Source organism: Argiope bruennichi, chromosome X2 (genome assembly GCF_947563725.1).
Source record: "Argiope bruennichi chromosome X2, qqArgBrue1.1, whole genome shotgun sequence".
Lineage (NCBI taxonomy): Eukaryota > Metazoa > Arthropoda > Arachnida > Araneae > Araneidae > Argiope > Argiope bruennichi.
Window position 1 is genome coordinate 138,965,242 of NC_079163.1, and position 15,026 is coordinate 138,980,267.

Genomic DNA, 15,026 nt, shown 5'->3' on the forward strand with positions numbered 1-15,026 from the left:
AAACACGCTGAAAAAATAGAGTATCATTGAAAAAGAAATTTTGATTTCGTATAAAAATATGTTTGTTATTTGTTCCAGAATGGCTGAAGAAACATTTTTTTATTAGTAGAAATAAATATGGGAATAAATTTAAATTTTAGTTAAAAATCTAAAATATGGGGGGGGGGAGAATGAATCTTTTTGTAAATGCCACGCCTCGGTAAGTTACTATTAGCCAAATTTAATCATTTCAGGTCCAAATGTCTGCACGAAGAGCTTTACATTCAATGCATAATGAGCGTCATCAATCCTCACAATTTATGGAAAGCTTACTGGAAAATTTCTAATGAGCAGCATAATGTAGGATGTAAATTTTAACAGTCCATGCTTCTAATAGCACTAAATTAATACGTTGTATGACATGGGATTAGAGGTGACAGATCCTCGACTTGGCTGCGATGCTAAGACTGGCTCGAAGAGGTTTTCTGAAATACAAGATTTGAAAGAATATGAATCTTTATAAATTTTTACCGTTTACCATCGTAAATACAAAGCTGTGAAAAAAAGTAATGCTATATAAAACATATCAAAGTTTTGTTTATGTTTAAAATATAAACCCTTAATTTTTTGCATTTGCATTCTATAGTTTTATTTTTTTGATAGCACATCATGCAAAACCGTTTCGTGTCGTAGTTTTCTTTAAAAAAAACACTTGAAATTGAGATTTCTATTTCTTCAATTCTATTACTATAACATTTTGTAAACGCATTCAGAGCCGTAGGCGTGACCGATGAATCTTGTGCAATAAAATTATATTATTACCACAGCTTACTTTGAAATATTATTTACAACAAGTAACATTTGTGGCATAAAACAGCTCACTGTGGTGCCACAGAAAAACCCTGTAAAACTAGTAACGCTTTCAAAGGTGCTAAGAAGAAACTCTTTAAATGTACATATGCGAAAATATATGTAGTAATGCCAATGAAAGTTATATTTCCTTCATCTTACGTAAAATGTTATTAAACGCACAGGACTGTAACATCGTTATGTTAGGGCAAGATCACGTTTTCTGCCATGCAGTGGGATGTTCATATATTTTAATATTCTATTGCGTCTTTAACATGCACGTTGCATTCTCATTTGGTGCAGCTTGGTCAGCTCTAGCCCTTGTGCAATGAAAAATTATTCATTCATTCTGTCACATTTCCTATGTTATTGTAAAGCTAAATAAAGCAACTCGAGGAGGAATGTTTACTATTATAAATAGTGGTTCGGTGGCCTAGATAAGAGACAGTGAAATTGCACTTTCTCAAGTTTAGTTCATTCCAAAATTTTATTCGTAATGCGAAATGACCGTAAAGCGAAAAAGAATTTTCGATATGAATCAATATAAAATATGTTCCAATTCGAAAAAAAATAGAAAAAATTTTCTGCAGTTTGTTTATAATTTGCGTAAATATTATAAATTGCATTTTCTCTTATAGCTCATCATTCCGCAAAGATTAAGTGTGAAGTAGAAGCGACACCTTCATCTTTATACCCAACTCTCCTGATGTGATGGATTTCATATATCGAAGTTATCGTCGCTGCCAAGTGTCGTCCTTTCGATTTCTTTTTGAAAATACAATACTGGATCCAAGCTGGTTTCGGAAAAGATCCCCATCTGAATCGCACCACACTGAACCAAGCCATTTTTAGATGGAAGAGGAAGATATTTTCTCTTGGATTTCCCATTCTATCACATTAGACTAACCAGGTATGTCTATATAATTGTGGCATCTTACCCGCTTAGAGATTACATGCATCGAATATTCAGAAAGTATCAATGTTTCTTCCCTATTCTTTCAAAATACTAGATTCAGATTTTGTTGCCTTCCAAGAATTTACAAATCGAGCAAATTTAATTCCAATCAAGATAATTTTAAAAGAACACGAAAGGCAGTTTGAATACGGAGCAATCGAATTCTTTCAAAAATGAATGAACCGCAAAGCAAGAGTAACCTGGCAATAATTAAAATTCCCAGAAGTTAAAAACGAAAATTAAATATTTTCTGATACAATAATTATTAAAATCATTAAAGGGAATTTTCCAAAATCACAGAAAATGTTGTTCATTTTTATGCCAGTAATTTTCGCTATTTTTTTCTTATTCGGATATCAAACGCTCTCTAAATATGGATTCTTCATAAAATGCTTTCATTTAAATCCCGGTTTAGTTTCATTTCGGTATATTTCTAATTAATAATTCCTGTAGTTTCTACGTAATATTCAAACGTGATCTAGGTTTGCTGATTATATGCTGTTATTCCAACTTTTGCTTATGCATTGTGATATGGTAAATCGCGGATTGAGCAGTAAAAATTAAATTTTTCATCTGGATAAATTTGTTGTCAAAGTAAATTAATATTTAATCGAAAGGGGAATTTTGATGTTGTTGCGCTTAAAATTTAATTTCATAGTTGATACTTGATGTTAGGGCCAAAGCAGAATTTAATTGAATCCAAGATTAATTGTTTTGTAAGAAAAGGAATAAAATGTTGGTACATATTTTAAAACTCCAAGCATTAAAACGATTTCCTGCACTATAGAACTGAAAAATTTCAAATTTCCTATGTTTAGAGAAATGATTTAGTGTTAAATGCTTAAGAACATTTCGAAAATTCAAGGTAAAAATATGCGTGTTGTAAATGAAACTTTTCTTCTGAATGGTAAAAATATAAAAGCAAATTGGAAAAAATACTTTAACCGATTTTTTTTTTTTTTTTTGAAATGATAAATTTCTGAGTGATAAGGCCATTTTCCAATTCTGTTCTATTGAAATTCTGATTTCCCTAACATTTCATAGGATGTCAAATAGCATTACTTTGTAGTAGGTGTTATTGAGGATGAATGAAGTGCTTTTCGTTAATTTCGAATCCGTAGTGCCTGATATTGCCGATCGTTACCTTCAACATTCTCTCTCTGTTCGAACTAATTCTTTCTCTTTAAATTTTCTTCAATGGCACACTACTGTTTCACATTAAAATGAAATTCCTTTTTATTAGTAGTGTAGGTCTCCCCTTTTTATTTTGATATCATTCATGTAAGTTTATATTAATGGAAAAAATCTAAATTGCATCAACATATTTGATATTTTTGAATATTTATATACTAAGAGCTATTTGGTTAATATTGTCCGCTTTCATTTCGTTGGAATTGTCTTTATTCAATCAAATCATGAATTCTCGGACATGCTATTACTTGAAATGAGATGTTTTAACATTTCAGAGGGTGTATTTTTATCGTTTTCCGCCTGAAAATTACTTTGTTAAATAAACGTTAAAATTCAATGTTATTAGCTGAAATTTTAAAAAATACTTTGTCTTGTCATTTAAGTGCCACTAATATCTGAAATTTCAGTTTGTATGTTTTAAAGTGTAATTTTAAAGCAATTCCAAGGAAAATGTTAATAGTGCTCCATGCTTTACGTCAGATTCGTGCATCCAAATACGTGCTTTTAAATTTAAGTGTCGAACCATTCGTGTATTATCCAAAGCAAACAGCATTTTAATTAAAATTTGATTTATTCATAATGTAATTTGATTGCAATGAGCCGAATTTTTCTGAGTTCAGAGACATAATCGGGAATTGATGGAGATCAGATTTGGAGAAGCTGGTATTGAGAGAAATCCAATATTAAAATTCATAAATTGTCTGGGAAAGCCGTATAGAGTATAGGAAATATTCTTATGGAATTTCGAAAGTTAATACTCATTTGCATATGACGAATCCTGTTTTATTTACTACTAGCCACCTTTGGCGGTCAGCCGGTTCGCCAATCTTAATGTTCGTTAAAATTTAATTAAATATTTTATCCAATTCCTACTTTAATAGCTTCTTCATCAAAATATTTTAAAACTTCAAATTTTGATAGTCATATAATTCACTCGTAATATTATAAAGGCCTTCAGTCATAATGTAATATATATCTCTCTAATTTTCTGTTAGCTCCTCTAGAATTTATGCCTTAAATTAAACTGGAAAGGATTAATTGGCAATTAATATAACAATATTTTTTACTGAAACGAAGCATTTTTTTTATAATATGATTACTAAAAACAGTCACTGAGGGTTTAAAATTTAATGGACACTAAAAAAATACCTTTCTTAATTTATGTAATATCTCAAGAATTTGTCAACAAAATGTTCTCAGATTCATCATGAGCAAATTAATTAACAGTGCTTAATTTTAAATGCATCAAACATTAAGAAAATAAAATGAATCGTTTGAAATAATCGGTCGAAAAATCTTTAGCCTAGCCTCATTAGCATGGGAAAACTTAAGCCTTACTCATTTGGAGGTGGGGAAAATGAGAATTTTTTTTGGTGGGAAAGCAAGTTTTTAATTAATAATTAAAATTCTAATTAAAAATTCAAAAACGGGACTTCAGGTGCATACACCAAGGTATACATGTACCAAATTTGGTAGTTGTAGGTCAAACGGTCTGGCCTATAGAGCGCCAACACGCACACACACATTGAGCTTTATATAAGTATAGATTTCCCTGCTTTAGTAAATATGTAGCTCATCAAAACCATCATAAAGAAACCCTGGGTTCGGTATTTTTTAAATTCTGTTTTCGTGTTCATTTCAATGCAAAATATTTGATCTCCTTGACGCAATGAGGAGTATTGTCGTTCGTTTTGTTCTCATTTTGAAATGCATAATGCGAATGAGAAAATTGCCTAGTGCTGCACATTTTTCACGTCTCATGTTACGCACAGATATATTGTGAGGAAGAGAATTAATGCACTTTATTGGAGTATATTGTGTCTGAAGCCTAATCTTTGCAATGGCGAATTATGCAGTGAATGGAGAAAGCAATGAATACAACATAATCGAATGTGGAAAGGGTCAATGGGAAATATGAAAGCGTGGCAAGTCATTTCGCCATCTATTGTGTTGTAAAACAGAAATGATTCACTCGTCCTTATTCGGATGATGTATGTAAAATTGAGAAGCGGAAATTTATGGAGTTATCGGCATGAGTAATGGCGTGTGTGAGAGTATGGGAATTGTGGCCTGAGGCTGGTGTTAGCAGTACGTGTTGCTTTGAGAGAATCATGGAGCGGTGGAGTAGCTTGCGAATTCTGGTTTCGGAACACGGGGGGGGGGGGGGTGACGGCATAGATGTGTGTGGGATTGCAATCTATTTCGAGGGTGGTGCTAGAAGCGGGTTGTGTAATTTCGAGGGTGGTGTTGGAAGCGGCGTGGGTAATGTGTGTGACTGTGGATTGTAATGTCGAGGGTGGAGTTGGAAGCGGCGTGGGTAATGTGTGTGACTGTGGATTGTAATGTCGAGGGTGGAGTTGGAAGCGGCGTGGGTAATGTGTGTGACTGTGGATTGTAATGTCGAGGGTGGAGTTGGAAGCGGCGTGGGTAATGTGTGTGAGTGTGGATTGTAATGTCGAGGGTGGAGTTGGAAGCGGCGTGGGTAATGTGTGTGAGTGTGGATTGTAATGTCGAGGGTGGAGTTGGAACCGGCGTGGGTAATGTGTGTGAGTGTGGATTGTAATGTCGAGGGTGGTGTTGGAAGCGGCGTGGGTAATGTGTGTGAGTGTGGATTGTAATGTCGAGGGTGGTGTTGGAAGACTCGTGGGTAATGTGTGTGAGTGTGGATTGTAATGTCGAGGGTGGTGTTGGAAGCGGCGTGGGTAATGCGTGTGAGTGTGGATTGTAATGTCGAGGGTTTTATTGGAAGCGGCATGGGTATTGCGTGTGTAAATTGTGATTTTGAAGTTTTGGCGCAGTGTATGAAATGTGTGTGTCAGAATTGTGAAAATAGAAAATGTTAAATGGAAAAATGGTGCCGATATTGTGTATTTCATAAGAATAAGCTACTTCATCTATTTCAGCGTAGCTTAGTTTGACATTACGAACAATATTTCGATAGAACGCAAGACAATTCGAAGTAGAAAAGTAATGCGAAATGAAGCTTAACAGAATGCTTAGTCAATTCTTAAATGTTAAATCCAGTTCATTTCTGAAGGCCTTTGTTAATAATTAAAACAAAAACATTTTGAATTTGAATTCCACCAATCCAGCAGTTATGGATTTTTTTATGGGTATATGACTGATTAATAATGCCGAGTTCCCACTCTGCCTTGGAATATTCTCCCGTCAGAAGAAAGATTGAACAATCAATTAACAGATAAATCGAGTGAACTAATGAAATTTGCTTCGTGACATTATTTCCGAAAATCTCTCATAATGAGAACTCTCAGCTCAAGACAACAAATGCAATTCATAAAGATTGTAGCCAATAAATGTAGTAAATTTTTAATGGTTGAGTAGTATCGACACATAGCATTTTAATGCTTACATTCTGAGGAGCAGAAATAAATTAAATTCATATTTCGTTAAATTTGATAGGAGTCCTAAAAAAATTCGCTCTTTTCCCCATAAAATTTCAAATACTATTAAAATAAAAATATTTATTTCATGGACGTTACAGATTTTCTAGAAAATTTCTTCGAATAATACTTATTCTCATTTGGAAGGGCTTAAGAGGACTTTTAACTGGAATGAAGCTTAGGTTAATTTCAAAATTTCTATACTTTCAAGTAAGTTTATTTTAATTGTATTTTAAATTTAAACGCGCAGTTCTTGCAATATAGAACAATAATTGCTCCTTTTCCATAATGTTCAATTATGAAACATTTCGCTCTTTTAACCACCCTTCTTTCTCCGTCTTGGAATTAAAATCCCTATCTAATATGAAAAGTAATCTTGTGGGCCTCGGCTATTTAATATTCTATATATTCATTATTCTTCTAATTGATATAACAATTTCACATCCCATGAAAAAAAGTTTTGATTGAGGCTTGCATTGTCGATCAACCGTAAACTGATAAGCTATTTCTGATGTTGAAGGCATGTCATTTCTTCTGAATAGAGTAGCTCGGCTTATTTGAACTTCTCTCCTCCCAGAATTTAGAAACAATTTAGTTCGCTCCATATCGCAACAGAAAGGAAGTTTGAATAACCTCATATATCGAATGCGGGGAGAATTTCACTAACTTTCAATGAAAATAAGTAATTGGCTGGAGCATCGATAGGAAAACTTGGGTAATCGAGCTTTAGAGATAAAAAATAAACATTTTTAAATGTAGCTATTCTAATTTTATTTATACAAATTTGGTATTGAACCTCTTTGAACTTAAACATGTAAAAAAAATCATTTTCATAAAATTTTTAAAAATATGAAATGTTTTAAGACAAAGACGTAGTTTGAAAGCAACGTTGCTTGTTGTAAACAAAAAAAGCACAATTTGATCACTTTTCTGCAATTCACCTTCAAAAATTTAAAAACGGTAATCTTTACTTTCTGAATTGAATTACAGTTATGTTTTGAACCTTGAGCTTCAGCGCAGATTATCCTACAAAAGTATCTTGTACTAGAATAATATCTATATAAAAACGGTAATCGCTAGCAATGAGTTGCCGCTGAACTATTTTTAACTATTTGAAACTTTCTAAGATGAATTAAAATATACACGCTTGATGGACGCTTAGATAGAATGAGGAAGAAACATTAATAGTCTCTGGATATTCCATGCATGTGGCTTCTAAACGACGTGAGTGCCAGAATTATATGGGTTTTACATGGTAAAGGCTAATGACAGAGACAAGAACCATGGTGATTGTTTTCTTGTGCCTTTTTCTACAAATGTGCCGATTGAATGAATGTTAAGTTGGCATCTTCAATGTGTAAAAATGATTGGAACATTAGATCTTGAATTTAAACTGTTTCACTAAACCACATAGTTTCTGTTAGATTCATTACATTTTTTAATCATTTGAGTGAAATGGAAAGTCACAGAAATCATTAAAGAAGCAGATTAGCCGTTTAATGGGAACAATTGCACAACGTCATTCACCATAAGAAGAGGGAGGGACTGCCTTTACAGCTTTTGGCAAAAAGCACGGATAGTAGCTGTCCAGATGGCCAAAAAAAAATTTTGTTTCACACAAAGTAATATCGGTAAGTTATGCTATTTATGATAATTGTTATATCGAAATGAAGATTAAATAAAATCGTTTGATTTTATGCAATGGTAAAAGGAACTATAAAAATGTATTCATTTTATTGCATCATTTATTCATAGGCTGGATAACTTTTGACGCTTAATAGATACTAATTTGCGTGATAAAGATATGATGCCAAACACCGTATTTTCTCAGTTCCATACACATGTCATCTATATCAATTTTGCTGGATGCGAGGAAGTATTCGCTTAAGATACGTCTATGTATCCAAAGGCACAGTAAGTACTCGAATTTTATTAATGAAACTGACAAAACGATATGGCATTTGGAAGTTATTTTAATTTGTTCATCAAGAAAGCAAGTTTCTGGTGGGAAAAAAAGATGCGAAATATAATTATTTGAAAGCATTTATCAAAATTGATTCCTCCTAGTATAAGAACTACAAGAATTTGAATATTAAATGCGTGTAATCCATGAGCCAAATTTCGATAGTTGTGTTTCCAAGTAATTACTCGCCTGAAAGGGGAGTCTGCTTGGAATGGTCATCTGCATGTCATCATCGCTAGAAAAATATTGCTTGGCCAGGAACCCTTTCAAATAACCGGTTCCAGCACCTATGAAAAGGTAAAAATATTTGTAGGTAATTTTGTATTGTTTCTGTATGGGCCAAAGTGAAACTTTCTTTCTAGTATGACCAAACGTATTGCTATTAAGAAAAATATATTAATTTTCTTTCAGATTCTTCATTTGTTGTAACAGTAGATGTTTAAGATCATTAAATTCTTGTTTAAGCATCTATTTAAGAAATTTTATAAAATTAAAATTGCAGCCTTACAAAATTAAAATTGATTTGTTTTTAAATGAAATTTCATATTTTATCTCGATGCATAATATGGCTTTTTATTAGAAGAGCATTCTAACTAAAATTCGTTTTCATATAAACCTTATGATATAAAGTATAATCAATAATTCTGCTTGAAGAATAATTAATAAACTGGATGCTCCATTTATTTTCTCTAAATGAATAGGCGTATCGCTAGAAAAAAAATAATTAGAATCGTCTTTTTTAAAAGAATAAATGAAATGGGTGGGTGAAATGTTTTACTAATGTATTTCAAATACGAAAAGATTTAAAAATTTTCAAGTCATTTTTCCTTTAACTAAAATTTTCTTAGTTAAAAAACAGTTAATTTTTTTCCATAAATAAACTCGCTGGCAAATTCTTTTCGCGAGTTTGAATTACCGGTGCAGATTAAAAGTGCAAAATTGTAATTGCATATACTCCTGCATTTCATGGTATTCTTGATGGATGGTTTCATATCTGTTGATTTAAATTATTTAATTTTTTCAGATTGACATGTTTTGACCGAAATGACCATGGCTCAACAGGAAATATCTGGAACCTACAAGTGGATTTTGGAATTTGGACCCTTTTCAAATTAAATTATGGTCAGAGATCCAACAGATATAATTGATAGTTTCAAAAGCTAGGAATATTAAACCAAGTTCAAAATGCATCGCCTTTAATACTCGCAAATTATCAAGACTTAAATTCAGTCTGCACAGTGGATTGAAAGTGAAAGGTTTATGATCTCTCCATATACCAGACAAGTGGTTTCAAAGAAACGAGGGCAAAATCATGTGGATTTAACATGTGTAATCCGTGATAGAAGAAAATAACCATGAAGATTTCTTCTTATTAAACTATGGAATCAATGTTAATTTGGAGGATTTTTTTTTTGTGCAATGACAGCAAGAACTTGTGAGATAACATCCGTTTGCTCCAGTTTACTTGTACTTAAATACTTGGGTGAAATAGAACGTCATATAAAGCAAACAAAGATCAACTAATCTGCATTTGATTCTACAGCAGCGCACTGTGCAAAGAATACATCTGATGTCATCTATTTGAATAACGAAACTCCATCTGTGGAATGAAAGGCCTTTTCAGTTCCAGCTACAAACTCTATATACAAAGGATGTCTGGATGCACAGGAAAGAACGGTACTGAAGTGATTTCGGTAAGTTTTGCAAATTAAGATAACTGTCGTATTAAAATGAAGATTGTATCCAATCATTTGAATCGACTGTCAAATAACTAACAATGTACTTTTTCATTTTGTTAGTTATTTTAATAGGTTAGACAATTTACCGATGCAATTTTTCTGGGAAAAAACGCATCCGCACTTGGTATGTTACGACTTTTTCGATTCCATACTCACGCCCTCAATACACATTAATTGTGCTTATTTCATGGAAAATATTCTCAAGATGACATGCTAAATTCCTGAATTATAATAGAAATCTCAGATTTGACATTTGATCATTTTATTTGAGATTTTCAAGAGATATGTTGCATGGCCAGAAATCTCTTCAAACCTACGGATGTGATAAATAAGTAAAATATGTTCCAGTGTAATTTTGTTTCAAGTCTTATTTCATCCTCCAATTAACTCATTTTTTAGAACGAATCAAACATATTGCAGTTGATATTTAAAATATTATCTTAGTTAATCGTAGTAAGTAATCGGTACATACTTGTATCAGTTAGGTTATTTTCAAGTATTTAAATAAACCAGAAAATTTCATCTACAAACCTACGAAAGAAATACTTTTCAAGCAAAACTTTGGACTATGTTTTGTCTTATGCACGAAAGCGTCTGCTTTGGAGCCTAAGTGGCTTTTGAGAACATTTTGACGACTTTGCAAAATAACCTACTGTATTCAGAAGAAGAACCAGTGACGGCAGTTATTGGACGGTTGTTTCAGCATCCATTATTAGCGCCACTTCTAATCCTTGGAGAATAAACTTTTTCGGAAAATTCAGGAACGAAATATTTTTTATTTAGCTAATGATTTAAGTGAAACTTTAATATAAATGTAAATTTCAAAAAGCGAAATGGTAAGTAAGCCAAAGTGTTAATTAATCTACATTTTAAAATTTTTATTTTCATTTCTATGTATAACAAAATTGTAAGCAAATTCTTTTATGGAACAACTGGATAATTGATTTAAAATGCAAAATTAAGTCACTTCTACTCCAGAATTTAAAGATATTCTAGATATTTTCAGATATATATTAATTCAAATATTTAATATTTTCAGATATTAACAGGAGTTGGCCGAAATGATAGCGGTAAAACGGATGGCATTCAGAATCTTCATCAAGCGAATATTAGAACTCGGTGCCTTTAAAAGGAAATATTGGATGGCGATCCAACAGATGCAGCTTGTGTCTTTGGTCTGATATTAGAGCAAACCCAAAATGAGTATTTTGTGCCAATATATTATCAATGATATGCATGGTGGAAATGTAAATGTATATGTAGTTAACATTACTTGAGGATATCAATACATCTCTGAAATACTTTGTTCTTCTATTTTAAGGTGTTGAATATTTATATATTTTTGGAGAATTCTTTCAATCAATGCGTAATTGTTCTTGAACTTGGAATTCTTGGAACTTGGAAAAGGTTGAAGTGCATGGAATGTAAATCGTTCAAAGCCTGTGTTTGGCATATGAATCAATATTTCTTAACTGTTCTGGAAATTGTTATGCATATGTCCATTTTAATAGCTTCTGGTACATTATATTTCCTTCAAAGTGGATATTTGTATTCTACTCTTTTAGACACAAGTATTTTTTTAAATATTATAGACATATGAAACATTTTTATGGATAAATTAAAATTTGATAGTGTGTTTGATTTTTTGCTGAATATCTAAAACCAATTTCCATCAATTTTTCTTTCAACGCGTATAAAATTGACTTCAAAATTTCATTTGTAACCATACTGTTATTAGAAGTTAACAAGTCGAACTTTTGTTACTCTCCCAGCAATATAGCCAGTGATCTCAACCACTGTCACAGAATTGAAATAAAAAATATATAACGCCTTAATTTGCATTTGACATTTCTCCATTGTCAACGGAGAATACACTTTCATGATATTGGATGATTTGTTAACATTCTTTTTCATCATCGATTGCATTATTAAAATTCTAAAAATTTAATTTTTTGTCAACCGATTAGGTGTTATTCCTTCTCATCAACATAATTGTTTGTAGACAGTTTTCAATTTTTTGACAGATTTTACAAAGTAGTCTTTCTTTATTTTCATTTATTACTGAATGTCAAAGATCGCGAAAGCAATTTCATTCATTTTTCCTGAATAGAAATTTAAATATAGTGTCAAAGATCATTATTTGAAATTTAATTTCAACACTTTGAGAAATTTTATCACGATTTTTGTAGCTATATTAATCAAATATCTGTACATTGCATCCATTTTCAATTATTTTTTTAAATCAAGATTCTATTCTTATTAAATTTATTAAAAATTGGTGATAATAAATGATTAATAGAACTTCACTTTGTGACTATGAAATAAGTTACCACAAACTCAGTATATTTAGTGTAATGGCTATGTGCGTATAATTCTGATTTAGGAAATATTTTTTTTTTCTATAAGGGTCTTAACATTAGCCTTTGAAATATTGTTTTATAATTTTTTTATTAAAATTTTGATCTGAAAGCAAAATTTGTGAAAATGAAATTTGCTTTAATATGTATCTGCATGTTTATCTAGTTTAAAATATATCAAAAATCACTGCTGTCAATGGCGGGAGAAACGCGTCTGTATCCTGTATGAAAGAAATGGCAAAAAAAAAAATGCGTTGTCCACATGTCTACTTTGTTTTCTTAAAGATTATTTGAAATTTAAATATTTTCCCATAAATATGGCTGAAATTTATGTTTGCCTACGTGAAACAGTATTGTGCATTGCAAAGATATTTTATGTTTATATATTGAATTTGGTAATATTAATTATTGGAACTGTAATTATTCTTAAATAATGCGATATGATAGTGCTTTCTTCTCTTTTCATTAACTTTCACATTTGAATAATCGTAAAATGCACAGCATTCATTTTTCCTGAACAGAAATTTAAAAACATATCAATGATCGTTAATTTGTAACCTAATTTCAATACTTTCAGAAAAATTTTAACATAGTATTTGTAATTATATTAAATAAGCATCTGTTCATTGCATCCATTTGCAGTTAGGCTTTTAAAAAATATTTTATTCTTGTTAAATTTATTTTAAGTAAATTAATGATAAATTTATTTAAAAAAAAGTTAGCATTTCAAGTTCACCATTAATCTTATAATAAGTAATGATTTCTAAATCTCGCCATTTTGGCCTTCAATTTTACTTCCATCCGCGGATAGAGGATACTTTGATTGACTCGGCCGGCCAGCCAATCAAAATGTCCTTCGATTCTTCGAAGGCATTTGATCATTGTGCCTGATCATCACAATGATCTATGTACCTTAGAAGAAAATGATTCTCGCGCTTGATTAGCAAGAATCAAAATTTCTAAAAATCTACTCGAGTATAATAAAATATTAGTTGAGGGGAAAAAAGTGAATGGATGCGATGAATGTTGAATAATGTAGGTAAGATTGCTTTCTTTTATTAATAATACGAGTAAATTAAGTTTTATGAGCTTTTCAGAAGATTTTAATTTCAATTTTTATTCCAAGTTATTTAATAAAATATTAAATTATCACTTATTCTAAATTGAATTATGCATTGGAAAAATCTTAGAATGAATGTTCAATTTATATACTATCCTTAAATAATAATTTATATAAATGTGTTTCTTTAATTACATTTTAATAATCAATGCTTGTATTAAATTTTCCATTTCAAGTATGTCAATTTTATGTTAACTGAGTACTTTTATTTTCAAAATTGTTTGAATTCCTTTTAAGCTTTTTGTATAAGACAGCTGTTTGATACCCGTTTAATTTGATATCTGTACTGAATTCTTAATTCAATGCGTTTGTCCTACTTTTTATGTTGTAGTAATTTTGTAAACGATCAATTGTTGTATATTAAACTTGCAAATAAAGTTTGTGTATTTAGAATTCATTTTGTATTTAATTGCCAAATATTCTTGTCTCCTTTCGAATAATTGTTTCGATAAACGTATTAAATTTCTTGAAAGCCACTCCTATAACAAATCCGTGAACTGAATATAAGACGTACATACATACATCCAAGTCCTTTGAAGAATATTGAGTTAATTTAAATTAAAAGTAGAAAAGCACAAGATGAATGAATAGATTTGTTTCCATCCTTTACCTTAAATGATTTCATTATTTTCAAACGTAAATTAGTTGCATGTAAATCATTGGGATTTAATTCGCTAGTTTAATGAAAGAGTATAGATAAAAAGTTAGAAATAGGCCATGCTCTAGAAATGCATTAGTAGAATTTGACAAATTGGAACTTTTGTCTGCTTTTTAACAATGTGTTCATAGAAATTTCATTATGTTTGTCGTATTCATCTGCTTTCGAATTTCAAACTAAAAACTAATAGTATGTTCGTTCCTGATAGTGAAAGGGTAAATTTAAGATCTTGCTGAAGAATGCATTTTTAGGTACTTTGAACTGGTTAGATGTGAATTTTAAAGTTTGCTTTGAAGTTTCGTTGTTATTTTTCATATTAATTTATCTGAAAATAAATTAAAATGTTCTTTTATTACTTTCTTAAAATCTGTTATTAAATATTACATATAGTATATATCATTTAAATATTATTTTTAATTTGATATCCTGATTACTACTCTTTTCCGCTTTGTAAATTGTGACAGATAGCGAATTTTTATTGTAGTGAAAAATTTTTCTTTTTGTCAGTTAAAGAATTGTAATATTTTATATTATGAATATCTTCTGGTCTTCGTTCTAGATTAAATGACTAACTATTAAACGATCCTAAGAGTGCGAAATGTCACATAAATAAAAATTGCATTATTATAAACTTAAATATTTTATCAAATAATGAACAGAAAAATAATTTTATTGAATCTGGAAGTCAAAACAAAAATGGTAAATGTGCGAGGTATAGGTAGAAAATCTTTCAATGAATTGAAATCGTATTTCTATTTATAATTCATCTAAATTTTATTTTAAAAAATATTTGCAATTTTGGAGGAAAAAACTA

At 30.8% G+C, this 15,026-nt stretch overlaps 1 long non-coding RNA gene across 1 annotated transcript; it reads left to right on the forward strand.

Annotated features, from left to right (window-relative positions):
• The first annotated feature begins 5,724 nt into the window (after positions 1–5,724).
• Positions 5,725–13,782, forward strand: LOC129959620 (uncharacterized). The gene is made up of 4 exons (XR_008783471.1): positions 5,725–8,006; positions 8,131–8,289; positions 9,363–10,032; positions 11,117–13,782. It is a non-coding gene; the product is annotated as an uncharacterized LOC129959620 (long non-coding RNA).
• Positions 13,783–15,026: the final 1,244 nt, after the last annotated feature.